The following is a 27,178-nucleotide window of genomic DNA, read 5'->3' as shown; positions in this document are numbered from 1 at the left end:
CTTCAGCTCTAACAATTATTCACTAAAGCATATTCAATCATAAACTGTAATTTAATGATAAATAAAGAAATGAAGCAAAGGAGCATGCCCAAGAATAGATGGATAATAACATCAGTGGATGGGGTTGGCACTGTAGCACAGTAGGTTAAGCTTCTCCTGTTACAGTTGAATTAGAGTTGAATTACTCTTGCCACCCCAAAAACGCTCCAAGAGACCTTCTCTCATGTAATTAACAAAGGGTAAAGTTTATTGATGTTCCGACATGTCGGGGCCCCCGTCCCAGTACAGGCGAGCGGCCTCGAATAGTCTTGGGTTGGGGTTTTTATACACGTTTAAACAAAGAAAATCAATCATTGCATAGAGCAGACAGTGGTATAGAGTAAACAATTGATACAAGTTAAGTGATTTTACAACCAGTTGATTTATGAATACAGGGAGTGATACCTAGGAATGCAGCCGAATGGTGATAAGGGACACATGGTGGAGTCAGGGGTCCAGGAGGCAGAGATATATGGTGACTTCTTCTATCTTACTTAGGTGAAACTGAGGTTATGCTCACATTGGGGTAATTTACTGACTAACGGCTATGCAGAGCAAGTCTAATGAGGTCAGAAAAGTTCACCAGAGGAGGTTGGGGGGAAGCGGCTTTTAACTTTTTAACCCTTCATTCCCCACTCCTCTTAGGCCAGGGTCTCTAATCTTAGAGACCATCTGTTTCCCCTTCTCTGTGTGTTACATATTGTTGACGAATTACCATGAGTTTAACATTTTTAACTTGCTTTCGAAGAAATGTGACAAGCCTATTTGATATACAGGGTCTTATAATAATTAGGAGCAGCACAACTAGGGGACCTGCCAGTGCTGATAATAACGTAGTCAGCTAGGGAGACTTAGTGAACCACGACTCAAACCATCCCTGTTGCTGAAGTCTGTCCCACTGTCTTTCCTCTAAACATTTACGTAGTTGAGCCATGTTGTCCCTCGCCACCCCTGTCTTGTCTACATAGAAGCAGCATTCCTCCTGAAGGGCTGTGCATAACCCCCCTCCTCTATGAAAATGAGATCCAACCCCCGCCTGTTCTGCAATACTGAAATGCAGATGCTGGGCTGTATCTGGGAGGTTGTGGAAGATTTGTCATGCAGAAGGGGTGGGGATCTCCACCTGGCAGGTTATCAGGTAGAAGGGGGCAGGGCAGGATGCAAAGGCCGGGCTTCCAGTGAAACATTGTCAGGATGACTGAGGTGCAGATGCATATGCTGGACACATTAGGCCTTTATGTCACACACACATAAGCTCATAACTGACTTTCTGCCTAATATTTTCCCCTCAAGAGGTAATACCCAAAATTCTTCTTTGGGATTATGGATGGAGTTCCGTTTTCTGTAACTTCTTCGAAGCTAGCATGTGGGCGTCGAGGGGGGTTTGGGTATTTACTCTTGCTATCTGTCTTATGGTGTGCAACAGTGGCCTTGGAAAGACAGTGCCGCTTGGTCCAGAGGGCTGCTCAGGTCGTCCAGTGGAATCGGCTGGAAGCCTTGCCTGATGACCATTTGGAGTTTAACAGCTTTTAGTCTGTTAGAGACAAAACGAACAAGGGCATTAAAAACACATAGTGTAAAGAGAAGCATCAAGATTGCAGAAGTTATTGGGCCAAGGAGAGGAAACAGCCAGGATTTCCGTGATCAGATATCAGGCCAGAAATCCCAGCCCTGCTTTGCCTGGTCCTGGAGCTGTTTGGCTTTTTCCAGGAAAAGTACGAATTTGGATTTGTACCTGTCTAGTCTGATTGACCCAGAGACAACATTCTTCCTAGAACATGGCACAGACACCCCCCAGAACAGCACTTAGCATGTCCAATTTTTTTTATAACCTTTTGTGACTTCACACACCCTCTTTAACTTATTTGAAACATTCCATCATTTTTATTTCAGTCTAGAGTAAACTATCCATCAGGATTCTTACAAACCATGTCCTTTCCTTATTTAAAAAGCTCTTTCTTTCTAAACCTTACTTACCAAGCACTCATTTTTATCCTTGTGATGTTTTCTATAGAGCCTGGTTGGCTCTTTCTGCCTTACTGTTACTGGAAGACTGAGGTCTCCATGCAGAGTGAAGATGCCTTACAAATCCCTTGTGTGATCTAGAGCTCTGGTTAAGGCAATCAGTTCTGCTAAATGAGCAAAAGTTCCTGGGGGCAGAGCATGCTGTAACTGTTGCATACCCTGAGAAGCAGGTCCCGTCTGACAAAGCTGCTTCCATCTATGAACCAAACTTCATCTGTGTTAGTCAGGGGGCTGTCTCTTGGGTCCCTTCTGCTGGCATAGATCAAGTCTATGGTCTCAGTACAGGAGTGGAGGGGACCACTTTCCCCTGGAACTGGCAGGGAGGGCTTTTTAAGTTTAATACTATTGGATGGACTTTTAAGGCCTGGCTGGGTGTGTGAGGCCCAGACCTATCCATGGGGTGCTGTTAAGAGAATTGTAAGACATGCAAATCTCCCTTAAGGGAGGCACCCTGTTGACTTGCATTACATGGCTGGACTAGGAGGAGAGCTGAATAGGAGGCTGATAGAAATAGGCAACTTGCATTTTACTGACCCTAGGCCATCCCCAATAGCAGTGGCTGGAGCTGGAAGCTGGGCAGAGCCAAAGGCTTTTTAGCTTGGGGCCACAGGGTCTGTGGTTCTGAACCAGGAGTCCTTCGACACCCAGGGCAGTTCCATGTCCAGTAGCCTTGCTCTTGGCAGAGCTGACAGAAGGCAGTCGCTGTTACAACAGCTGCTTGCCCAATGCCCTGGCTCCTTATGTCAGCAACAGGCACTGTTTGGGGTGCATTGGCTTTGCTGGGCTTCCTTGACAGTGGATCACCGTGTAAAGCAGCCACTGATTGGCCTGTTGCCCATCCTTACATCGCTCCTGCTGCTAGCTTGCTCCTCATTTTTCTGGTCTCTAATAAAGTGGACCAAGGAGGCAGCCTCTATGATGTCAGTCAAGGGGGTGCTCAACCCCGTCCCTGATTTTAAATTAATTTAGCTGTCACATTTTAACCTCTTATTCTGGCTATGTTGTTTGGTCCTCTATACTGTGACCAGGCATTATTATAGAAATGGTCAGTCATCCCTTACATAAGGTCTGGGGATCAAACTGTATATCACTGTGGAGAGTCCTGCAGAACAGTGGTAACTTCCCTTCTGGAAAAGAAAAGAGGAGAAGTGAGGCAGTGAGTCGGGTCTCTAGCCTGACTTCCTGGGCTTTCAGATTTAACCAGCATTTAACCAGTGCTTACTGCGTAGCCTGACTTAGAGGAGAAATTGTGGCAGAGGTCTCTGCCATCCTTTGGCCTCTGGATATTTACCGTGTAGTCAGTGGGTTATGGGCCTGGGTTTCTGGGTTTTCACCGTGTAGCCTGTGGACACTAGAGCCTTTTTGGGCTCCTGGAACCCAGTTTTTTAGCATTTGCTGCATAACCATCTCCTGTCGCCTCTAAGTCTCTTTTGGCACACTTTTTCCTTTTGGCTAGACCTCCATTTGATCTACATTTGAACTAGCAATGCCTGGTTGTTACACAATAAATTACTTAGCCAGAACATGAATTTTATCCCTCTTGTTGTCGAGTAAGTCAGAAATAAAAACCCTGAACATTAGAGTTAGTACACAAAATTATCACATAACTCAGAATAATTTAACAGAGTCAAAAAGAGCTTACAGGACCTAATTTTAGAAATGGCAGGGTAGCCAATTAAGCACTGTTAAAATAGACATTACAGTTTTTGTGAAAACAGATTTTAAGATTTATGATTTAGACCATTTTTAAACATTTTAAAACTTTTTATGACTTGTTTACACCTTTGGAAACTTTACACCCGTAGTTACTTTTATATAGCCTTGAATTGTCATGTGTGGACAACCTATGAGAATACATGCTAACAAACTCAAATAGTCTCTCTTATCGAATTTGAGATGTTAAAAGTACACATAATACACTCTCCCAAGTTTTACCATACCAGTATCTTGAAATAAAAGTCAAAATTACATTTCCATGCTTTTAAGTATTATAAGGACAACACCTCCCGAGCAGCAAACACAGTCACTAGTGCATGGTTACAACTTTGAAAAGATCTTTATCATTAAAAGAAACAAGTTTAAAGCATATTAAAGACATGTAAAACTGAGCAAGCAAGCCACTGAGCAAACCGAAGGGTATTTGCATTACCTCAATTTTCTGAACCAATCTGCATTGGCTTACTTTAGTTAACAACATAAAGGTTTGTATACACAGAGTTTACTCTTATTTTTATAAGACTATTTTAGCTGGAAAGCAAAAACATGAATACAGCATAGGTCTGACACCATTTATAACATTTTAATACATTTTACATAATCTGAATTGACTCAAGCAGCTGTTACTTTAACAAATTCAGAGTCTCATCCTTTGAGAGTTCCAGGGATCCGACTGGAAGCCCAAAGTTGGAAGACTCGATTTAGAATTTAAGCTGTCAGAGTCAAACCATTTAGCCAAAATTAGTACATTTTTGATCAGTTGGGTAATCACTCAAACATTAAAAACAGATAAACAACGTAGTCTCAGTACTACAAATAGAAAAACATGGAACCTTCAAGACAAATGAAACTCTTATCAGCTAAGTCAGGGACAGCAGCACAGAAAAGAGCTGATAAAAACCTATTTACATTTTGGAATAACCTGTTAAGAATTTTTAAATTAAGACAACATTTTTAAAGTTTTTATTATACAGTTTAGAACAGTTGGTTCTGAATGGAATTTTTCCATAATGTGTCCCCTTGGTTGTACAAAACAAGAGATAAAGACCTCCGGAACAGGCACTGATCCGGAGTGAGATCGCTTCGCCCACCTGGTGAACACGGAGCTGCAGGTTACGGCCCATTTAGACTCTGTAGCTGCAGGGCCGTGGAGCCACAAACACATTTACACCACACACACGCTCTTTTCCATTGCAGACACCAGGCAGGTCCCTGGTAGAGGGGCAACAGGAGCCCCCCCTTCCGCACAAAGGTGGGCCTGAGTACTGAGTGCCCCAGGGTGACTTACCGGGTCCTGAAGTCCAGGAGATCCATCCATTTGCCCCATTTGGTCGGCCATGGGGAGTCAGTCTGGGGGGACGGGTATGGCTCCGGGAGTTAGGATCCTGAGGAATAAGTCAGGAGGCGCGCCTTCCCATCCTCTGCCTGCCATTCCTGGGCCCCAGCTGAGTCCTGCAGGTTGAGGCTCAAAGGGCCAGCTTTGTTTGAACACACAGGGGGTTTCAGCACTTGCTAATGGCACAGCAGGGGTTTCCCTGCTGCCTGTGAAGGGAGAGTGGAGGGATCTGCTGGCCCCTGGGGAGCTGCTTCTCGTACCCTCTCCTGTGGCCCCTGCTGCCGGCCCCACAGCCAGGGCCGGGCGGCTGGTAGGGAGGAGGGAAAATCAAATCTTCAGAGTCGCCCTGTAAAACAGAATAGAGCGGCGCCGAGGCTGAAGTCTTAGTTTGTTTGATCTGCTTTGCTGGGACGGTCCTAGACGACAAAAATCTTTTTTGAAGGCTGTTTCTGAGGGAGTAAAAAAAAAAAAGGCTTTAACCAGGAAAGGGAGTTTTTACCAGATCTTGCCAGACCAGGATGTCAAGGGTGCCCTCAGGTGCCCACCCTACTTCAAAGGTAGGCCAATCTGCAGAACAAAGGGTGGTTAGTCTCCCTTTCTAAGAGTTGTCTAAATCCGTCCCATTGTCTGAATTTCAGAAAGGTAAATACAAATAGCCAAAAACAAACACCAAAGAGACTCACAAAAAGGCACTGAACAAAACAAAAAAGACAAAAATGGAACGTCGGCCTCAGGCCTGCGGAGCGACCCGCTTTGTTCCTACAGAGGTGGGGAGCCTGGCCCCCTACAGAGTCCCAGATGGGGTCCTAGAACCACACTGACACACAGACACAGATACGAATGCAAGTTCCGGAACCACTTCAGAACCTACAAATGCAGACTCTGGGACCACTTCAGAGTCTCAAGACAATGCAACACACAAAGACCTACAAACACAGACTCTGGAACCGCCTCAGAGCCCTGTGATGATGCCAGCAATACGAATGCAAGTTCCGGAACCACTTCAGAACCTACAAATGCAGACTCCGGGACCACTTTAGAGTCTCACGACAATGCCGGCAATCAACAAACAACAAGACAACCAACAAAGTACACGAACAGACAAACAGTGTAGAAAATCAGCACACAACGACCACACAAAGTGTCTGCAAAGAATCTGAGATAAGCTACTGGTCTCGCAGACTCTGGAACCACCTCAGAGCCTCCTGAGGACGCCAGGGATACAAAGGCAGACTCTGGGACCACTTCAGAGTCTCCCAACAATGCTGTCAATACATATGCAGATTCTAAACCTACCAAACGGGAGCCATCCTGGTGTCCCATACAAATGCTAAATAACAAGAGAATACAATCAACAAACAGCCAGACACAGACTCTGGAACCGCCTCAGAGCCCTGTGAGGATGCCGGCAATACAAATGCAAGTTTCAGAACCACTTCAGAACCTACAAATGCAGACTCTGGGACCACTTCAGAGTCGCGACAATGCCGGCAATCAACAAACAGACAGACACAGACTCTGGAACTGCCTCAGAGCCCTGTGACACAGCAGTACAAACAAAACGTGAGTCTGAAAACAGTTTATGCAATAGAAGTTAAAACCAGAAAGAGAAAGGATGAATACTGATGCTGGCACCAAATTCCCGACCGCGGGAATTCCAGATGGGAGTTTCGCTGAGTGTCCTCAGTCTCCCGGTCCTCCCGAGGCATCCCTCGGGGCTGTAGCGTTGTGGCTTCCAGCACCTCTGCCAGCCCAACGTCTACCGTGCCAGCCCAAACCGAAACCGCTTCAGGCCTGAACCAGATACAGAAACAGAAATGCACGTGCACAGAGTCCCTATCCTTTAGGTGCCTTTACTTACCCTGAGAGATGTCCGTTGGAGACGTCCATGGGCAGCAGAGCTATCTCGGTGGAACCTCCATATGTTACAGTTGAATTAGAGTTGAATTACTCTTGCCACCCCAAAAACGCTCCAAGAGACCTTCTCTCATGTAATTAACAAAGGGTAAAGTTTATTGATGTTCCGACATGTCGGGGCCCCCGTCCCAGTACAGGCGAGCAGCCTCGAATAGTCTTGGGTTGGGGTTTTTATACACGTTTAAACAAAGAAAATCAATCATTGCATAGAGCAGACAGTGGTATAGAGTAAACAATTGACACAAGTTAAGTGATTTTACAACCAGTTGATTTATGAATACAGGGAGTGATACCTAGGAATGCAGCCGAATGGCGATAAGGGACACATGGTGGAGTCAGGGGTCCAGGAGGCAGAGATATATGGTGACTTCTTCTATCTCACTTAGGTGAAACTGAGGTTATGCTCACATTGGGGTAATTTACTGACTAACGGCTATGCAGAGCAAGTCTAATGAGGTCAGAAAAGTTCACCAGAGGAGGTTTGGGGGGAAGCAGCTTTTAACTTTTTAACCCTTCACTCCTGCAGCACTAATATCTCATACGAGCCACAGGTTCAAATCCCAGCTGCTTCACTTCTGATTCAGCTCCCTGCTAATGGCTTTCGAAAAGCAGTGGAAGATGGCCCAAGTCCTTGGGCCCCTGCACCCATGTGGGAGACCCAGCAGAAGCTTATGACTCCTGGCTTTGGATCAGCCCAGCTCTGATTGTTGCAGCCATTTGGGGACTGAACCAGTGGACGGAAGACTCTGTCTCTTGCTCTCTCTCTCTCAAACTCTCCTCTCAAATAAATAAATCTTTAAATAGATAAATATCAGTACAAAAACGAAAACCTTAATTTGACCTACTCTAAAAACCATCCTACACCTTAGTAATAACCCATATTTTACAATCTAAGCTTCTAGAACTCTTTCCCATGATGACTATCAAGTGTTGACTGTGCCCAAAGACCTTCATCTTACAGATAAGCTGGTCTTTGTCTTCATATTTCTGGATTTGTAAGTACATTACAAACTGACTACAGCATTCTGAAGATTCTGGCTCCTCCTGGTTTCCATGAAAACATATGGTGTGGTTTATGACTTAACTTCTTGTACTGTCTTCATGGTCCCACTGCTAGTTCATACCAGAAATTCAAACTGACTTTGATCTTGCATCACTAATCTTCTCATGCAATCCTCGTACATCAGGCATCACATCATGATCATTGCTTTAAACACTGTCTATATACTGAACCTTGCATGTGTATTTCCAGCTCAGGTCTCTCTTGCTATTTCTGAGATCCATGTATACATCTTAAAAGTATCTCAAATTTCAAAGAAAATAAGACAGTGGTACTTAAACTCCTGGAAGCACTTACCAGTGAAATATAAAGGTCTGAGATTTCCTTTGTGAAGAAGTCTTACATTATTGATTGAAGTTATTTAATTGACAATTTTTTTCTGGTTTTCCTATTTTTCCTTGATAACAGTTTTGGTAAAAATATGTTTTAATAAAATTTCTGCAGTTTTGTACATGTGGTTAAATTTCATGATAAGATATATTCAAACATTCTAACATCTCTGGAGTTTGCAGTGAAGTTCCCTTTTGCTTTCTGATATCAGTACTCAGTGAATCCTTCTCCCTGTCAGTCACTGTCTACCACCCTGTGTTCTGGATCAGCTTTCCAAGGGTTTGTTCCTGTCTTTATTCTGTCTGCTCTGAATGGCGCTCATTTCCAGTGTCATCCTATTACATCCTCTCTTTAACTGCTGTGGGTTTAATTTGCTATTCTTTTACTTTTTTTGTTTTTATTTTTTTGGACAGGCAGAGTGGACAGTGAGAGACACAGAGAGAAAGGTCTTCCTTCTCCGTTGGTTCACCCCCCAATGGCCGCCACGGCCTACGCGCTGTGGCCAGCACACTGCGCTGATCAGAAGCCAGGAGCCAGGTGCTTCTCCCGGTCTCCTCTGAGGGTGCAGGCCCAAAGCACTTAGGCCATCCTCCACTTTACTCCCGGGCCACAGCAGAGAGCTGGACAGGGAGAGGAGCAACCTGAATGGGACTAGAACCTGGTGTGCTGGCACCACAGGCAAAGGATTACCCTACTGAGCCAAGGCGCTTGCCTCTTTTACTTTCTTGAGATAGAAGCTTAGCTAACTGCTTTTCACCATTCCTTCCTTTATAATATGTACATTTAAAGTTAATAATTTCCCTCTAATCACTGCATTAACTGAAGCCTATCAAATTAGATATGCTGTATTTTCATTAATGTCAGGTTTAAGATGTCATAATTTTAATTATTTATAACTAAAACAAATAATTTAAATTACTATTTCTTATTGGCAATTGTAATTGGATTATTTAGAAAAGCTTTGCCTACTTGTGAAACACTCAATGATTTTCCACTTATCCTTCTGAGATGCCAATTCAGCTGTGTAACAGTGATGTTTCAGTATTTCTGTTCATACTGAGTTTTTATCTGCTTATTCCATTAGTTACTGAGAGACAGGTGTTCAAAATCTCTCACAGTGATGGTGGACTGTCGAACTACTGCTGTCCTGCTGCTTTAGCTATCTTATATCAAGGCCATTAACAACTACTGGTAAAGAGGTCTCCTGTTTAGTGGCTCCTTCCACCATTACAAATCAAACTTCTCTCTAGTGATATGTCTCCTGGTTTTATTACCCGCCTTTGATCCTCTCTACATTCTTTTTTTTTTTTTTTTTGACTGGCAGAGTAGATAGTGAGAGAGAGAGACAGAGAGAAAGGTCTTCTTTTTGCCGTTGGTTAACCCTCCAATTGCCACCGCGGCCGGCGCGCTGCAGCCGGTGCATTGTGGTGATCCGAAGCCAGGAGAGAGGTGCTGGCTCTAAATGTTTTTACTGAAGAATCATAAAAATCCTTACACAGTCTCTTCACTTTGGTCTTCCCAATTCTAGCTCTGCCATTACTTAAGATAGTTTAACCACAAATAATGTCTTACAAAGCGTTAATAATCCTCTGGAGGAGGTGAGCATTTTGCCCAGTAGTTAAGATGCTGCTTAAGGTGCCAAAGTCCCACATCAGAGTACCTGGGTTTGACTCCCAGCTCTGGCTTCTGATTCCAGCTTCCCAATAATCACTCTTCCTTGGAGACAACAATGATGTCTCAAGTAACTAGATCACTACCATCAACATGGGAGACCTGGACTGAGTTACCATCTCTGGGATTCAGGTGTGGTCCAGCCACAGCCACTGCAGGTTCTCAGAGTGCACCAGCAGTTACAGCTCTCTCTGTCTCTGTGACTCTCCTTCTCATATAAACAAACTGAATAAAAAAAGAAAATACTCTTGAGGATGGTGTTTCACCCTTTACTTCTAAAGCTCATATTTAAGTCTGGTATACTGAACAGTGTTCACAAGAATGGCCAATATGTGGCCTATGCAGCTACTTAATAACTGCACTGTCCTGGTAGGCATGACTATTCTATTAGGATATCCTTTTATGCTAAACATACAAACTAAAACCACACCTCCTATATGAAACTCAGTTAAAGGGGGAGCATCTAGAGCAGTGGTCAAGATGACACTCAGGATGCCTGCATCCAAACAGCAAAGTGCCTGGGTTCAATACCCGGCTCCACCTCCACTTCCAGCTTCCTGCTAAACTGCACCCCTGGGAGGCACAAATGATAGATCAAGTCACTAAATCCCTGTCACCTGTGATGGAGATCAAATTGGTTCCTGAGTTCTTAGCTTCAGCCTGGCCTAGCTCTGCCTATTCTGGGCACTAGGGAAATGACCCTGAAGATGGGAGCTCATTCCATGTCTATTTCTATATTTCCTCCTGTCAAAAGAATAAAATCAAGTGAAAATTTTAAAAAAATTTAAACCTCAATTCAAGAATAAAGGAAGGACCGGTTCTGTGGTATAGCAGATAAAGCCACCACTTGCAATGCCAGCATCCCTTATGGGCCGGCTGCTCCTCTTCTGATCCAGCTCTCTTGTTATGGCCTGGGAAAGCAGTGGAAGATAGCACAAGTCCTTGGGCCCCTGCACCCATGTGGGAGACCTGAAAGAAGCTACTGGCTCCTGGCTTTGGATCAGCCAGGCTCTGGCCATTATACCCATTTGGGGAGTGAACCAGCAGATGGAAGACTTCACTCTCTCTCTCTCTGGCTCTACATCTCTCTGTAACTCCACCTTCAAATAAATATATAAATCTTTTTAAAAAGAAAAAACAGAATAAAGGACTATACATCAAAAAACATGAGGGCCAGTGTTGTGGCAAAATGGGTGGAACCATCACCTGCGATGCCTGCACCCAGTATCAGTGCAGTTGTGTCCCAGCTGCTCCACTTCCAATCAAGCTCCCTGCTGAGGGACTAGGAGAAGCAGGGGATGATGGCCCAAGTGTATGGGCCCCTGCTACCCATGTGAGAGACCCAGATGAAGTGCCTGGTCCTGCCTTTGCCTTGGCTCAGCCATGGCTATGGAGACCATCTGAGGAGTGAACCAGCAGAGGGAATCTCTACCTCTCACTTTCAAATAACCAGCAAAATCTTTAAAATAAATATGACAACAAATTCAATTTCAAAATGTGTAGAAGAAATCTAGAAAAACTTACCAAGTTCAATCAGGAAGCCATCCTATTTACCCAGAAAAAAAAAAAAACACCTAAATATAAACAAGTACCCGTTTACTTGACAATTTAAGGATAGGGATGATGGCACATTGTGTTAAGCCGCTGTCTGTAATGACAGCATCTCATATAGGAGCAGTGGTTCAAGTCCCAGCTGCTCTGCTTCCAATCCAGCTCTCTACTAATGCACCTGGGAAAGCAGCAGCAGATGGCACCCACATGGAAAACTTAGGTGGAGTTCCTGGATCCTGGCTTCAGCCTGGCCTAGCCCCGAGCATTGTGGCCCTTTGGGGAGTGAACCAGCAGCTGGAAGATCTCTTCCTGTCTCTTCTTCTCTCTCATTCTTTCAAATAAGTAACAGCAAAATTTTTAACAAAATGCAAAAGAAAGTTTAATCTGAAGATGACATGAAAAGCCCAAACAGCTAGTAAGAAACTCAAAAGAATCATACTCACTTGCTTTCTTCATCCAAACTGCAGAGTCCTGTTGGTTTTGTGCTAATGAGATGCATACAACAGCTATCATGATAATCCCTATTATGCCAGCTGATTCCTTCCATTCCATAATCCTCCTAGGAAAACCAAGTAACAAAATATCAGTTTATACATCTTGCAGAGAATATCAGATATGCAATAACAAGAGTTTTTAAGTTTTCACCAGGCTTTAAAGAATGATCTAAGCTGGGGAGGAAACTGTGGCCTAGCAGGTAAAGCCTTGTCTAAATAAGATAGGAGAGGGCAAACGGGCAGCTCAGGTTCCAAGATGGCGGAATAGGAGGGAGCACACCGATGGTCCGGGAAGGGAAGGTTCAAAGAAGGGTGAGAATTTGTAGTTTCAGGGAAAGGGAAGCTCTTCCAAAACGGGGGAGACAGGGTGGACCTGCGAGGAGGACGCGGATGCCTGAAGAGCAGGACACCAGCAGGAATGTGTACGCACCAGCGCTGGAAGCCGAGATGAGACATGACACTCGCCCAGCACTGCTGTAGCAGCCGCCGCCGCCCCTACCCCAACCCACCCTGGGACGGACACTGAGACACACGACTGAGTGGGGGAGGAAACAGAAAATGGAACAGAGTGAGTAGCGCCTGTGGAAAGAGTGAGCGATTCAGGGGGTCTGATTGAGGGACTAAACAATCCAGCATGCCTCCCCCAAGTCAGAGCTGCAGCAGGCGGGAAGCAGCCATCTTGTTTGTTTACATTCGGGCTTAAAGGAGAACTGCCTCTGCCTCTGCACTAACCTTTGGAGGTGGAGCCCAAAGGTGGAGTGGAGTGACATGACATGCCTTGCACAGGGGCAGGCAGTGAGGGAGGGCAGCTCAAAGCCCCGACACCAGTCTACTCAAGTTACCAGAAAAAAAAAATTGAATAGTGCCCATGGGAAGAGGGCAGGATCCAGGGGGACGAACTGAGGGATCAATAATGCCAGGATCCTTAGGACTGCCCAACCCACAATCAGAGCTGCAGCGGGCAGAGTGCAGCCATTTGTTTGTTTACATTCGGGCTTAAAGGAGGCTGGCCTCTGCTCTGAAGGAGGAAGCAGCAGGGGCGGAGTCCAAAGATGGTCAGGAGCTACTTGACACTCCTCACACAGGAGGTGCAGTGAAAGAGAGTGGCTGAGCAATGAACCCCAAGCACAGACATGTAAGGGCGAACATAGGAACAAGGAAACTGGCCCCCCAAGGGGCAGAGATTGGCACCTCAAAGCCCTGACACCAGCCCACTCAAGTTACAATAAATAAATAAGTGAAAAAAAAAACAAACTCTAGAAGGCAGAGCAGCCTGCTTACACTGGATATTGGTACAGACTCACAGCAGCCCACAGCAGAGGGAAATCAACCTGAAAAACCACCCAGACGGAATGCCAAGAAAACAAAACAAAAACCCACAATAAGAATACAGAAGAACATATTAACTCGCCAATGGAGCATGCTAAACCAACCATAACAGAGGCTGAAGAAGAAGAATTTGAAACTATGCCAGAAAAAGAATTCAGAATATTAATAATCAGAATACTTAGAAATAATGAGAAACAGTGTCGAGAGCTGAACGAAAAACAAGCCCAAGGATTAGAGATCCTAAAGAGAAGCCAGAATGAAATACTGGAAATGAAAAACTCAATTGACCATATAAAAAACACCGTGGAATCCCTCGGAAATCAAACAGATGAAATAGAAGACCGAATATCAGAATTCAAAGGCAAACTTCCAGAAATAATACAGTCAGTTCAAACGCAGGAAGAAGAAATTAAAAAATTAAAAAATATGGTCGGAGACCTACAAGATTCAATCAAACAATGTAATGTTTGAATAATAGGAGTCCCTGAGGGAGTAGAAAGAGAGAATGGATTGGAAGGTGTTTTCAATGAAATAATATCAGAAAACTTCAAACAAAGGCAGCTGGATAACAACAGGCAAATTCAACAGATAGCCAGGACTCCGAACAGGGTAGACCAGAAGAGAAATTCACCACGACACATTGTGGCAACACTCAGCTCAGTGACACACAATGAACAAATCCTAAAATGTGCCAGAGAGAAACGACAAAACACATTCAGGGGTAAGTTAATCAGACTCAGCCCAGACTTCTCATCGCAAACACTACAGGCAAGGAGACAACGGCATGATATATTTCAAGTTTTAAAAGACAAACAATGCCAACCTAGAATACTATACCCTGCAGAGCTATCATTTATGAATGAAGGGGAAATAAAGATCTTCCATGACAAACAGAAACTGAAAGAATTTGTATCCACGTGTCCAACCCTACAACACTTGCTGAAAGACGTGCTGCACACAGAAATACAAAAACAAGAACTTCACTACAAAAAAAAAAAGGCAAATGTAGAGTAACCTGCAAACAAAGTTCAAAATACATAAACAGCTCGTTTAGGTAACATGAATGGGAAAAGACAGTACTTAACAGTAATCACACTGAATGGGAATGGTCTTAATTCTACTACCAAAAGACACAGACTAGCTGAATGGATCAAGAAAGAGAATCCATCTATATGTTGCCTTCAGGAGACACACCTTATCAGTAAAGATGCACGCAGACTGAAAGTGAAAGGATGGAAAAAGAGACTCCAAGCTAACAGAAATCAAAAAAGAGCTGGTGTGGCCATCCTGATATCAGACAAAATAGACTTCAACATAAAAACTATTAAAAGAGACAGAGAAGGGCACTATATAATGATTAAAGGATCTATCCAACAGGAAGATATTACTATTATAAATGTATACGCACCTAATTACAGGGCACCTGGCTACCTGAAAGAATTACTAAAGGATTTAAAGGGAGATATAGATTCAAATACAATAGTAACAGGGGACTTCCACACCCCACTCTCACCAATGGGCAGATCAACCAGTCAGAAATTCAACAAGGAAACAACAGAATTAATTGATGCTATGGACCAAATAGGCCTAATAGATATCTTCAGAACCTTCCACCCCACAGCCAAAGAGTTCACGTATTTCTCCCCAGTACATGGAACGTTCTCTAGGATTGACCATATGCTAGGCCATAAAGGGAGCCTCAACAAAGTCAAAGAAATTGAAACTATACCATGCAGCTTCTCAGACCATAGCACACTGAAACTCGAAATCAACAACCCAAGAATCTCTATACCATATGCAAATATATGGAGAATGGACAACAAGATCCTAAACAAACAGTGGGTCATCAAAGAAATTAAAAGAGAAATCAAAAGAATTCTAGAAACAAATGAAAATGACAACACAACCAATCAAAACCTGTGGGGTACAGCAAAAGCAGTGCTAAGAGGAATGTCTATAGCAATTGGTGCCTACATCAAGAAGCTGGAAAGGAACCAAACAAATGAACTCTCCACGCACCTCAAGGATTTAGAAAAACAGCAGAAAATCAAGCCCAAACCCAGCAGGAGGAAAGAAATACTAAAAATAAGAGAAGAAATAAACAGAATTGAAACAAAAAAAATACAAAAGATCAAGAAAACCAAGGACTGGTTCTTTGAAAAAATAAACAAAATCGACGCACCATTGGCCCAACTAACCAAAAAAAGGAGAGAGAAGACCTAATTCTGTAAAATCAAAGATCGTAATGGAAACGTAACAACAGACACAACAGAAATAAAAAGAATCATCATAAACCACTACAAAGAGATGTATGCTACCAAATTGGGGAACCTGGAAGAAATGGATAGATTCCTGGACACATACAACCTTCCTAAACTGAGCCGTGAAGATATAGAAAATCTAAACAGACCCATGACCATGGAAGAAATTGAATCAGTAATAAATGCACTACCGATAAAGAAGTGCCCAGGACCAGATGGATTCACCCCGAATTTTACAAGACATTTAGAGAACAACTAACTCCTGTTCTCAAGTTATTCAAAACAATTGGAGGGAGGGAATCCTCCCAGATTCTTTCTACTCAGCCAATATCACCTTAATTCCTAAGCCCAGAAAAGACACAATAGAGAAAGAAAACTACAGACCTATCTTCCTGATGAACATAGATGTAAAAATACTCAACAAAATTCTGGCAAACCAAATTCAACTGCACATCAGAAAGGTCATTCACCCAGACCAAGTGGGATTTATCCCTGGTATGCAGGGATGGTCCAATATTTGAAAGTCAATCAATGTAATACATCACATTAATAAATTGAGAAACAAAAATCATATGATTATCTCAATAGATGCAGAGAAAGCATTTGACAAAATACAACACCGTCTCATGATGAAAACCCTAAGCAAATTGGGGTTAGAAGGAACATTCCTCAACACAATTAAGGCAGTCTATGATAAACCAAAGGCCAGCATCATATTCAATGTGGAAAAGTTGGAGGCATTTCCATTGAAAACTGGCACCAGACAAAAGATGCCCACTCTCACCATTGCTATTCTATATAGTCCTAGAAGAGTTAGCCAGGGCCATCAGGCAAGAAAAAGAAATTAAAGGGATACAAATGGGAAAGGAGGAAGTTAAACTATCCCTATTTGAAGATGACATGATACTATATATAGGGGACCCGATACACTCGTATAAGAGACTACTGGAACTCATAGAAGAGTTTGGTAAAGTAGCAGGATACAAAGTCAACGCTCAGAAATCAACAGCCTTTGTATACACAGATAATGCCAGGGCCGAGGAAGAACTTCTAAGATTAATTCCATTCACAATAGCCACAAAAACAATAAAGTACCTTGGAATAAATTTAACCAAGGATGTCAAAGACCTCTATGATGAAAATTACAAAACACTAAAGAAAGAAATAGAAGACGACACCAAAAAATGGAAAAACCTGCCATGCTCATGGATTGGAAGAATCAATATCATCAAAATGTCCATTCTCCCAAAAGCAATTTACAGGTTCAATGAAATACCAATCAAAATACCAAAGTCATTCTTCAAAGACCCAGAAAAAATGATGCTGAAATTCATATGGAGAAACAGGAGACCGAGAATAGCTAAAGCAATCCTTTACAATAAAAACAAGGCCGGAGGCATCACAATCCCAGACTTCAGGACATACTACAGGGCAGTTGTAATCAAAACAGCATGGTACTGGTACAAAAACAGATGGATAGACCAATGGAACAGAATAGAAACACCGGAGATCAATCCAAGCATCTATAACCAACTCATATTTGACAAAGGACCTAAAACCAACCCCTGGAACAAGGACAGCCTCTTCAACAAATGGTGCTGGGAAAACTGGATGTCCGCATGTCGAAGTATGAAGCAAGACCCCTACCTTACACCTTACTCAAAAATCCACTCAACATGGATCAAAGAACTAGAGGTGCGCCATGACATCATGAAACTAATTGAGAGCATAGGGGAAACCCTTCAAGATATTGGAACAGGCGAAGAATTCCTGGAGAAGACCCCAGAGGCAAGAGTAATCAAAGATTGGAAGAAAGCGGCGTGCTCAGCACATGGGCAGCGGAGCATGGATTGGTGGAAGAGGACTATAAAAGGGGACTCAACAGCACTTTCTGGGACAACTACTGTCTCCAGTCTGGTGGAAAGTTTGGGGGTGGAGAGTTGGTGGAGAGTTCGCTGGGGAGCTCGCTATTTCGTTCTTCTCTTTACTTGTGCTTGCGTTGCTATAGAAAAAACTGACAGCAAGGGAATAATAGAGTCCGGTCTGGTGGGACATTCAGATCTGGCTAAAAGGTCCATGAGAGTCTCACAGGCATGGAAAGCCATGACACGGTGGCAAAAAACAATCTAAATGAAAGATCCTGGTGAACAAGACCCCAGCAGAAGGAACAGGCTATCGAGGAGAGAGGCGCCTTTCTCTGAAAGGAGGAAGGAATCTCCACTGTGATATGGCCTTGACTAAACAAGTTCAGAGTCGGTGAACTCAAGGGGCTTCCATAGCCTAGACAGCTCATAGCAAGAGTCTCGGGTGATTGCTGACGTCATAAATAAGAGTGCCAATTGTTGAATCAACAACGGGAGTCACTGGGTATATGCTCCCCGCGTAGGATCTCTGCCCTTAATGTGTTCTACTATGAAACTTAAAAACAACACTACTAGTCAAACAATACCCTATACTTTGTGCGGTTGTATGAGTGCAGCCTGTTGAAATCCTTGCTTAGTATATACTAAGTTGATCTCCAGTATATGAAGGTAATTGAAAATGAAACTCGATGAAGGGTGGGATGAGAGAGGGAGTGGGAGAGGGGAGGGCCACGGGAGGGAGGGAGGTTGGGAGGGGAAGCCACAACAATACAAAACAGGCGAAGAATTCCTGGAGAAGACCCCAGAGGCATGGGTAATCAAAGATAAAATAAACAAATGGGATTACCTCAAATTTAAGAGTTTCTTTACAGCAAAGGAAACAGTCAGGGAAGTGAAGAGGCAACCAAAGAATGGGAGATGTTATTCACAAACTACACAACAGATAAAGGATTAACAACTAGAATCTATAAAATGATCAAAAAACACCACAAAATCAAAACAAACAACCCAATAAAAAATGGGCCAAGGACCTTAACAGACATTTTTCAAGAGAGGAAATCCAAATGGCCAACAGGCACATGAAAAAACGCTCAGGATCCCTAGCCATCAGGGAAATGCAGATCAAAACCACAATGAGGTTTCACCTCACTCCAGTTAGATTGGCTTACATACAGAAATCAACCAACAACAGATGTTGGCGAGGATGTGGGGAAAAAGGGATACTAATCCACTGTTGGTTGAATGCAAACTGGTAAAGCCACTATGGAAGACAGTTTGGAGAGTCCTCAGAAACCGGAATATAGCACCACCACTGGACCCGCCATCCCACTCCTTGGAATTTACCCAAATGGAATTAAAGGGGAGAAAAAAAGAGCCATTTGCACCTCAATATTTGTTGCAGCTTAATACCAGATTTCAGGACATACTACAGGGCAGTTGTAATCAAAACAGCATGGTACTGGTACAGAAACAGATGGATAGACCAATGGAACAGAATTGAAACACCAGAAATCAACCCAAACATCTACAGCCAACTTATATTTGATCAAGGATCTAAAACTAATTCCTGGAGCAAGGACAGTCTATTCAATAAATGGTGCTGGGAAAACTGGATTTCCACGTGCAGAAGCATGAAGCAAGACCCCTACCTTACACCTTACACAAAAATCCACTCAACATGGATTAAAGACCTAAATCTACGACCTGACACCATCAAGTTACTAGAGAACATTGGAGAAACCCTTCAAGATATTGGCACAGGCAAAGAGTTTCTGGAAAAGACCCGGGAGGCACAGGCAGTCAAAGCCAAAATCAACTATTGGGATTGCATCAAATTGAGAAGTTTCTGTACTGCAAAAGAAACAGTCAGGAGAGTGAAGAGACAACCGACGGAATGGGAAAAAATATTTGCAAACTATGCAACAGATAAAGGGTTAATAACCAGAATCTACAAAGAGATCAAGAAACTCCACAAAAACAAAACCAACAACCCACTTAAGAGATGGGCCAAGGACCTCAATAGACATTTTTCAAAAGAGGACATCCAAATGGCCAACAGGCACATGAAAAAATGTTCAAGATCACTAGCAATCAGGGAAATGCAAATCAAAAGCACAATGAGGTTTCACCTCACCCCGGTTAGAATGGCTCACATACAGAAATCTACCAACAACAGATGCTGGCGAGGATGTGGGGAAAAAGGGACACTAACCCACTGTTGGTGGGAATGCAAACTGGTCAAGCCACTATGGAAATCAGTCTGGATATTCCTCAGAAACCTGAAGATAACCCTACCGTTCGACTCAGCCATCCCACTCCTTGGAATTTACCCAAAGGAGTTTAAATTGGCAAACAAAAAAGCGGTCTGCACCCTAATGTTTATTGCAGCACAATTCACAATAGCCAAGACCTGGAACCAACCTAAATGCCCATCAACGGTAGACTGGATAAAGAAATTATGGGATATGTATTCTTTAGAATACTATACCGCAGTAAGAAACAACGAAATCCAGTCATTTGCAACAAAATGGAGGAATCTGGAACACATCATGCTGAGTGAAGTAAGCCAGTCCTAAAGGGCAAATACCATATGTTCTCCCTGATCGGTGACAACTGACTGAACACCAAAAAGGAAACCTCCTGAAGTGAAATGGACACTATGAGAAATGGTGACTTGATCAGCATAGCCCTGACTGTTAATGGACAACTTAATACATTATCCCTCTTAGTATTTTTTTGTCTGTTCTACTTAATATGGCTGGTTTAATTCTGTAATTATCACACAGTTATTCTTCAGTGTTGAAAATTAACTGAAATGTGATCCCTGTTAAACATAAGAGTGGGAATAAGAGAGGGAAGAGATGTATAATTTGGGACATGCTCGGGCTGACTTGCCCCAATTGGTAGAGTTGGAAACATACCAGGGGATTCCAGTTCAATCCCATCAAGGTGGCATGTGCCAATGCCATCTCACTATTCCAAGTGATCAATTTCAGTTCACAATTGATCATAATGAAAGGACTAAGAGTCAAAGGGAGCACATAAACAAGTCTAGTACCTGCTAACACTAACCGATAGAATAAATAAAGGGGAGAGTGATCCAACATGGGAAGTGAGATACTCAGCAGACTCATAGAATGGCGGATGTCCTAAACAGCACTCTGGCCTCAGAATCAGCCCTAAAGGCACTCGGATCTGGCTGAAAAGCCCATGAGAGTATTTCAGGCATGGAAAGCCAAGACACTCTGGCAAAAAGATCTCTGTGAGTGAGATCCCAGTGGAAAGAACAGGTCTTCAAAGAGGGAGGTGCCTTTCTCTGAAGGGAGGAGAGAACCTCCACTTTGACTATGACCGTGTCTAAAGAAGATAAGAGTCGGAGAACTCAAGGGGCTTCCATAGCCTTGGAAACTCATGACTGGAACATAGGGAGATTACTGATGCCATAAACAGGAGTGTCAATTTGTGAAGTCAACAACAGAAGTCACTGTGCACTTACTCCTCATGTAGGATCTCTGTCCTTAATGTGCTGTACATTGAGGCTTAATGCTATAACGAGTACTCAAACAGTACATTTCACTTTGTGTTTCTATGGGGGTGCAAACGATTGAAATCTTTACTTAATGTACACTAAACTGATCTTCTGTAAAAAAAAAAAAGAAGAAATTATCAATTCCCAACTTGACTCTCACTGGGATTAAACATGACAATAGGTCTGATCTGATTTCATCATCATTTAAAAAAAATCATCTATTATTTTTCACTTTATGTTTCTGTGTGGGAGCAAACTGTTGAAATCCTTACTTAATGTATACTAAACTGATCTTCTGTATATTAAGATAATCGAAAATGAATCTTGATGTGAATGGAAGGGGAGAGGGAGTGGGAAAGGGGAGGGTTGTGGGTGGGAGGGACGGTATGGGGGGGGAAGCCATTGTAACCCATGAGTCGTACTTTGGAAATTTATATTCATTAAAAAAAAGATAAAAAAAAAATATTTGTTGCAGCTCAATTCACAATAACTAAGACATGGAAGCAACTTAAATGTCCATCAACGGATGACTGGATAAAGAAACTATGGGATATGTACTCTATGGAACACTATACAGCAGTAAAAAACAATAAAATCCGGGCATTTACAACAAAATGGAGGAAGCTGGAAAACATCATTTTGAGTGAAATAAGCCAGTCCAAAAGGGACAAATATCATATGTTCTCCCTGATCAATGACAACTAAACGAGCATCTAAAATGATACCCATTGAAGTGAAATGGACACTATGAGAGACAATGACATGATCAGCGCTTGTCTAGACTATTGAGGAACAACTTACTATTTTATTCCTTTTAGTATTTTTGTTGTTGTTGTTGTTGCTCTGTTTGTTCTACATAAGACCACTGATTGAACTCTGTAATCAATGCACAATCATTCTTAGGCATTTAAAATTAACAGAAAAGTGATTTATGTTAAACATAGGAGTGGGAAAAAGAGAGGGAGGAGATATATAGGTTGGCACATGCTCACGTGGACTTACCTCCAATAGTGGAACTAGAAATGTGCCAGGGGATTTCAACTCAGTCATACCAAGGAGGCAGGTACCAATGCCAGCGCACTTGGTAAAGTGGTAAGTATAAATACACAACCGATCAAAAAGATAGGGTATGTGTCGATGAGATTTCACAAATAAGACCAGTGTAAGCAAATAATGAAGGATAGAATTAAAAGGGAGAGAATGATCCTGCGGGGGAAACAGGACACACAGCAGACTCATAGAATGGCAGCACTCCTGCCTCAGAATCAACCCTTGGGACATTCGGATCTGGCTAAAAGGTCCATGAGAGTCTCACAGGCATGGAAAGCCATGACACGGTGGCAAAAAACAATCTAAATGAAAGATCCTGGTGAACAAGACCCCAGCAGAAGGAACAGGCCATCAAGGAGAGAGGCACCTTTCTCTGAAGGGAGGAAGGAATCTCCACTGTGATATGGCCTTGACTAAACAAGTTCAGAGTCAGTGAACTCAAGGGGTTTCCATAGGCTAGACAGCTCATAGCAAGAGTCTCGGGTGATTGCTGATGTCATAAATGAGTGCCAATTGTTAAATCAACAACGGGAGTCACTGGGGTACATGCTCCCCACGTAGGATCTCTGTCCTTAATGTCTTCTACTATGAAACTTAAAAACAACACTACTAGTCGAACAATAACCTATACCTTGTGTGGTTTTATGAGTGCAGCCTGTTGAAATCCTTGCTTAGTATATACTAAGTTGATCTTCAGTATATGAAGATAATTGAAAAAGAAACTCGATGAAGGGCAGGATGGGAGAGGGAGTGGGAGAGGGGAGGGCCACGGGAGGGAGGGAGGTTGGGGGGGGAAGCCACAACAATACAAAAGTTGCACTTTGTAAATTTACATTTATTAAATAAAAAAAACTATATAACAAACAAAAAAGAAAAAAAAAGAACTTAATACTTTACCCTCTTAGTATTTTTTATGTTCTACTTAAAACTGTTGGTTGAATTCTAATTAATACACAATTACTCTTAGGTGTTTAATTAATGCTATAACTAGCACTCAAATAGTATTTTACACTTTGTGTTTCTGTGTGGGTGCAAACTGTTGAAATCTTTACTTAATATATGCTAAATTGATCTGTATATAAAGATAATTGAAAATTAATCTTGATGTGAATGGAAGGTGAGAGGAAGTGGGAGAGGCAAGTGTCGTGGGTAGAAGGGAAGTTATGGGGGGAAGCTATTCTAATCCATAAGCTGTACTTTGGAAATTTATGTTCATTAAATAAAATAAAATATTAAAAAATAAATAATCAAGATCGGAGTTGGTGAACTCGAGGCTTCCATAGCCTTGGCAGCTCATGACAAGAGCCTCGGGTGATTACTGATATCATAAATAAGAGTGTCAATTGTTCAATCAACAACAGGAGTCACTGCACACTTAATCCCCATGTAGGATCTCTGTCCTTAATGTGTTGTACTATGCAAATTAATTGTAAAACGAGTATTCAAACAGTACTTTATATTTCGTGTATCTGTGTGGATGCAATCTGTTGAAATCTTTACGTAGTATATACTAAGTTGATCTTCTGTATATAAAAATAATGAAAAATGAATCTTGATGAAGAATGGGATGAGAGAAAGAGTAGGAGATGCGATGGTTTGCAGCAGGGAGTGTGGTTATGGGGGGAAAAACCACAATAAACCAAAATGTGTACTTTCAAAATTTATATTTACTAAATAAAAGTCTTTTAAAAAGTCATTAAAATATAAATTTAAATAGTAAAAAAAAAAAATGTTACGGGGCCGGCATTGTGTCATAGCAGATTAAGCCACCACCTGAGATACCAGACACTCATAGGAGCACCACTTTGGGTCCGGGCTGCTCCACTTCTGATCCAGCTTCCTGATAAAGTATCTGGAAAAGCAGCAGAAGATGGCCTAAGTACTTGGGCTGCTGCCTCCCACAAAGGAGACAGAGTTCTGGGCGCCTCTCTTTGTCTTGGTCCAGCCAGCACCAAGACATCTGGAGAGTGAATCAGTGTATTTAAGATCTGTGTCTCCTTTTCTTGTCACTCTGTCCTTCAAATAAATAATAAATCTTAAAAAAAGGATATTTGATATAGCACTGTTCGTAACAAAAATGAACTATCTAAAGGTTATATTTTAGTACATAACTGTTTGTCCTGATTCTGAAAGCTATAATTTTCCTAAAAAAATAAAGTCTAATAAAGTACTTTAACTTACATACTAAATACATAAGCTTTATGAGAGTATGTATGCTATACAACATACTATATACTGTAAAATTCCTAAAAATAATACAGACCATATATACAGTAATATAGAACTTATTTCAAGAGAGAGACCTTAAGTAAAACAAGTTTTGAGACAACACAGACACCATGATTCCATCTTTATGCACACCACTGAAATATAAATAACATAAGAAAAAAGGTTTGGAAAGACAGTCCTCTGAAAACAGCCAAAAAAAGTGAAAAAAGTCGATTCTAACTATATGATTTTATGTTTTAAAATTTCATAATTAACCAGTTTATTGAAATGGTTTTCATGAAAAAGTAGTATAATCTAAAGCATCTTTACCTTGGTATTGTGCTCCAAATCTTCACTATTCACAAGTGCATGATTAATTCAAAAAACCATCCAAACAGGTCATTGTACAGAGACTTGGCCATGGAATTCCTCACTATCACAGCCTGAAATACAAGAAAAGTGTTAGGAGTGTAGCAGAAAAATCGATAATCTAAGTCATTAAAACAAATAAGGTTTTCTCTCACTTAATACACAAAATCTTCTATCCTTGTTTAGATACCACTTTTTCTCTGAATATTAATAAGCTATACTTGAAGTCTTCTGTCTCTACTCATAATTCAGCCCCACTTGGGGAATCTAACCTAAAATTGTCATAAAAGTTATAAGAGTAACAAAATTTAGGTCAGTTAGTTCAAATTATTTTAAACTGAGTTATATTTCCTAAGAAAGAAAGCATAATGGGAAGTTTACAAACAACCTTGCCAGCTGAAAGGAGAAAGACCACTCTAAGGAGAGGAATAAACTGTTAAAAAAAATAAAAAGGCATTAGTATCCGTGGACTCCTAGTCCACTCTTAGACACACAACCCTGCCACAATGTGCTCCTAGCTGTCTTCAGCCTGCCATCCATGTTCACTTCCACAATGACTCCATCCCCAGACACAGTAACAACTTTTCACTCCAAGGTATGAAATTCTTCCCCCTTCACTTCATGCTTTCTGCAGTTTACGGAAATTCTCTGTACTAACCACTTTTTCTCTAAGTCTGAAAATGTTCTAAAAAGCAAAGGCTATTAAAGAAAACCCACCATTTACAGAACACATCAACTTACAAAGCAAGCATGCATGCTATGCAATTAATCCCTAGCCCTTAGAAGATCACAGATCCTGCCAATGTACACATTCATCATCCGGGGTCTGACTTGGAAGCTTATATACCCAGGCAGGTATTTACATCCCTGTCCTGAGGGTAGAAGAAATGTGAGAAGGTCTTCCAATTCAACTTCTCTGTTTTTTTTTAACAATCCATTTATTTATTTGAAAGACAGTCCACTTCTACAGAGGCAGAGAGAGAGAGAGAGAGTGTGTGTGTGTGTGTGTCTTCCATCTATTAGTTCAACTCCCAAATAGCTGCAACAGCCAGGGCTGTGCCAGGAAAATCAGCAGCCAGGAGCTTCTTCTGGGTCTCCCACATGGGTACAGGGGCCCAAGCATGTGGGCCACCTTCCACTCTTTCCCAGGCCTGGGCATAGAGCAGGATTGGTTGTAGAGCAGCTGGAACTCAAACTGGTGACCACATGGTATACCGGCACTGCAGGCAGTGGCTTTACCAGTTACCCCACAGTGCTGACCCCACAACTTCTCTTATGCTGCTTGGATACCATGGCCAACTTACTCAAAACTCTGAGACTAGAGCTTACACATCTGTAAAATGGAGGTAATACTGTGGCTAGTGCTGTGGTGCAGTGGGAAAGCAGTGGAAGCTGGTTCATGTCCTTGTGTCCCTGCACCCGTGTGGGAGACCCAGAAGTATCTTGGATCATCCCAGCACTGGTCATTGTGGCAATTTGGGGACTGAAAAAGTGGATGGAAGACCTCTCTCTGCCTCTGCCTCTGCCTTTCAAATTTTTTAAAAATTTTTTTAAAAAAATGGAGATAATACTACAAACTAACTACTGGTGATAAACTCATTTCTGAATTTAAAGAAAAAAAAACATTAAGTCCTCAAGTCTCTAGCAAACAGTAATTGCATACACAAGAAAGACTGAAATCAAATTCTCTATTCTCAACACCAAAAACTTGAAGATAAATGGAAAATGTTAACAGAACTCTGAGAGTAAAAGCAATATGACCTTAGAACCATATGTAGGCAAAAGAAGAAGAAGAAGAAGAAGAAGGAAGAAAGAAGAAAGAAGAAAGATGAAGAAAGAAGAAAGAAGAAAGAAGAAGAAGAAGAAGAAGAAGAAGAAGAAGAAGTAGTAGTAGAAGTAGTAGTAGTAGAAGTAGTAGTAGAAGTAGTAGTAGTAGTAGTAGTAGTAGTAGTAGTGGTGGTGGTGTACGTGGCAAGTAATCAACAAGCAACAGTAGGATGAACATGTAGTACAGGGGAATTCCCATCCATACATCTGCAGAGGCAATGAAAGAAAGATGGCAATTTCACCCAATTGAGCAAAAGTAAAATGGTTTAAAATTAAATGAGCAAAACACATAGAATAAGCATTACATTTTATGAGTTAACTTTTATGCTGAAATATCTTCAGACTAAAATAAAAATTAACATCTACCTATGTTTACTTATGAGAAGTACTTTAAGAAATATTTATTGGACTTGCCCCAAACAGTAAAGTTAGAAACGTGCCAGGGGATTCCAATTCAATCCCATCAAGGTGGCATGTACCAATGCCATCTCACTAGTCAAAGTGATCAGTTTCAGTTCATAAGTGATCATAAGGATAGGATTAAGAGCCAAAGGGATCACATAAACAAGACTAGTGCCTGCTAATACTAACTGATAGAATTAAA

The 27,178-nt window shown here is 42.0% G+C and overlaps 2 long non-coding RNA genes across 2 annotated transcripts in view; both read right to left on the bottom strand.

The window, feature by feature from the left end:
* Nucleotides 1-226: 226 nt before the first annotated feature.
* LOC149123239 (uncharacterized) lies at nt 227-7,899 on the bottom strand. Its single transcript, XR_016217669.1, has 2 exons — nt 5,069-7,899; nt 227-1,573 (listed from the first exon to the last, which is right to left on the bottom strand). It is a non-coding gene; the product is annotated as an uncharacterized LOC149123239 (long non-coding RNA).
* Nucleotides 7,900-10,386: 2,487 nt separating this feature from the next.
* Nucleotides 10,387-27,178, bottom strand: part of LOC103345356 (uncharacterized) — a 103,686-nt gene continuing 86,894 nt past the window's right edge. Inside the window, exons 3-4 of the long non-coding RNA XR_016218490.1 lie at nt 24,709-24,821; nt 10,387-12,204 (exon numbers count right to left, since the gene is read on the bottom strand). This is a non-coding gene — a long non-coding RNA (uncharacterized LOC103345356). The remainder of the gene's footprint in view (nt 12,205-24,708; nt 24,822-27,178) is intronic.

This window comes from Oryctolagus cuniculus, chromosome 12 (assembly GCF_051225735.1).
Source record: "Oryctolagus cuniculus isolate XC-2025 breed Fujian yellow rabbit chromosome 12, ASM5122573v1, whole genome shotgun sequence".
Lineage (NCBI taxonomy): Eukaryota > Metazoa > Chordata > Mammalia > Lagomorpha > Leporidae > Oryctolagus > Oryctolagus cuniculus.
Note: the sequence above shows the minus strand (reverse complement) of the source record. Positions and strands in the feature narration are given on the sequence as shown.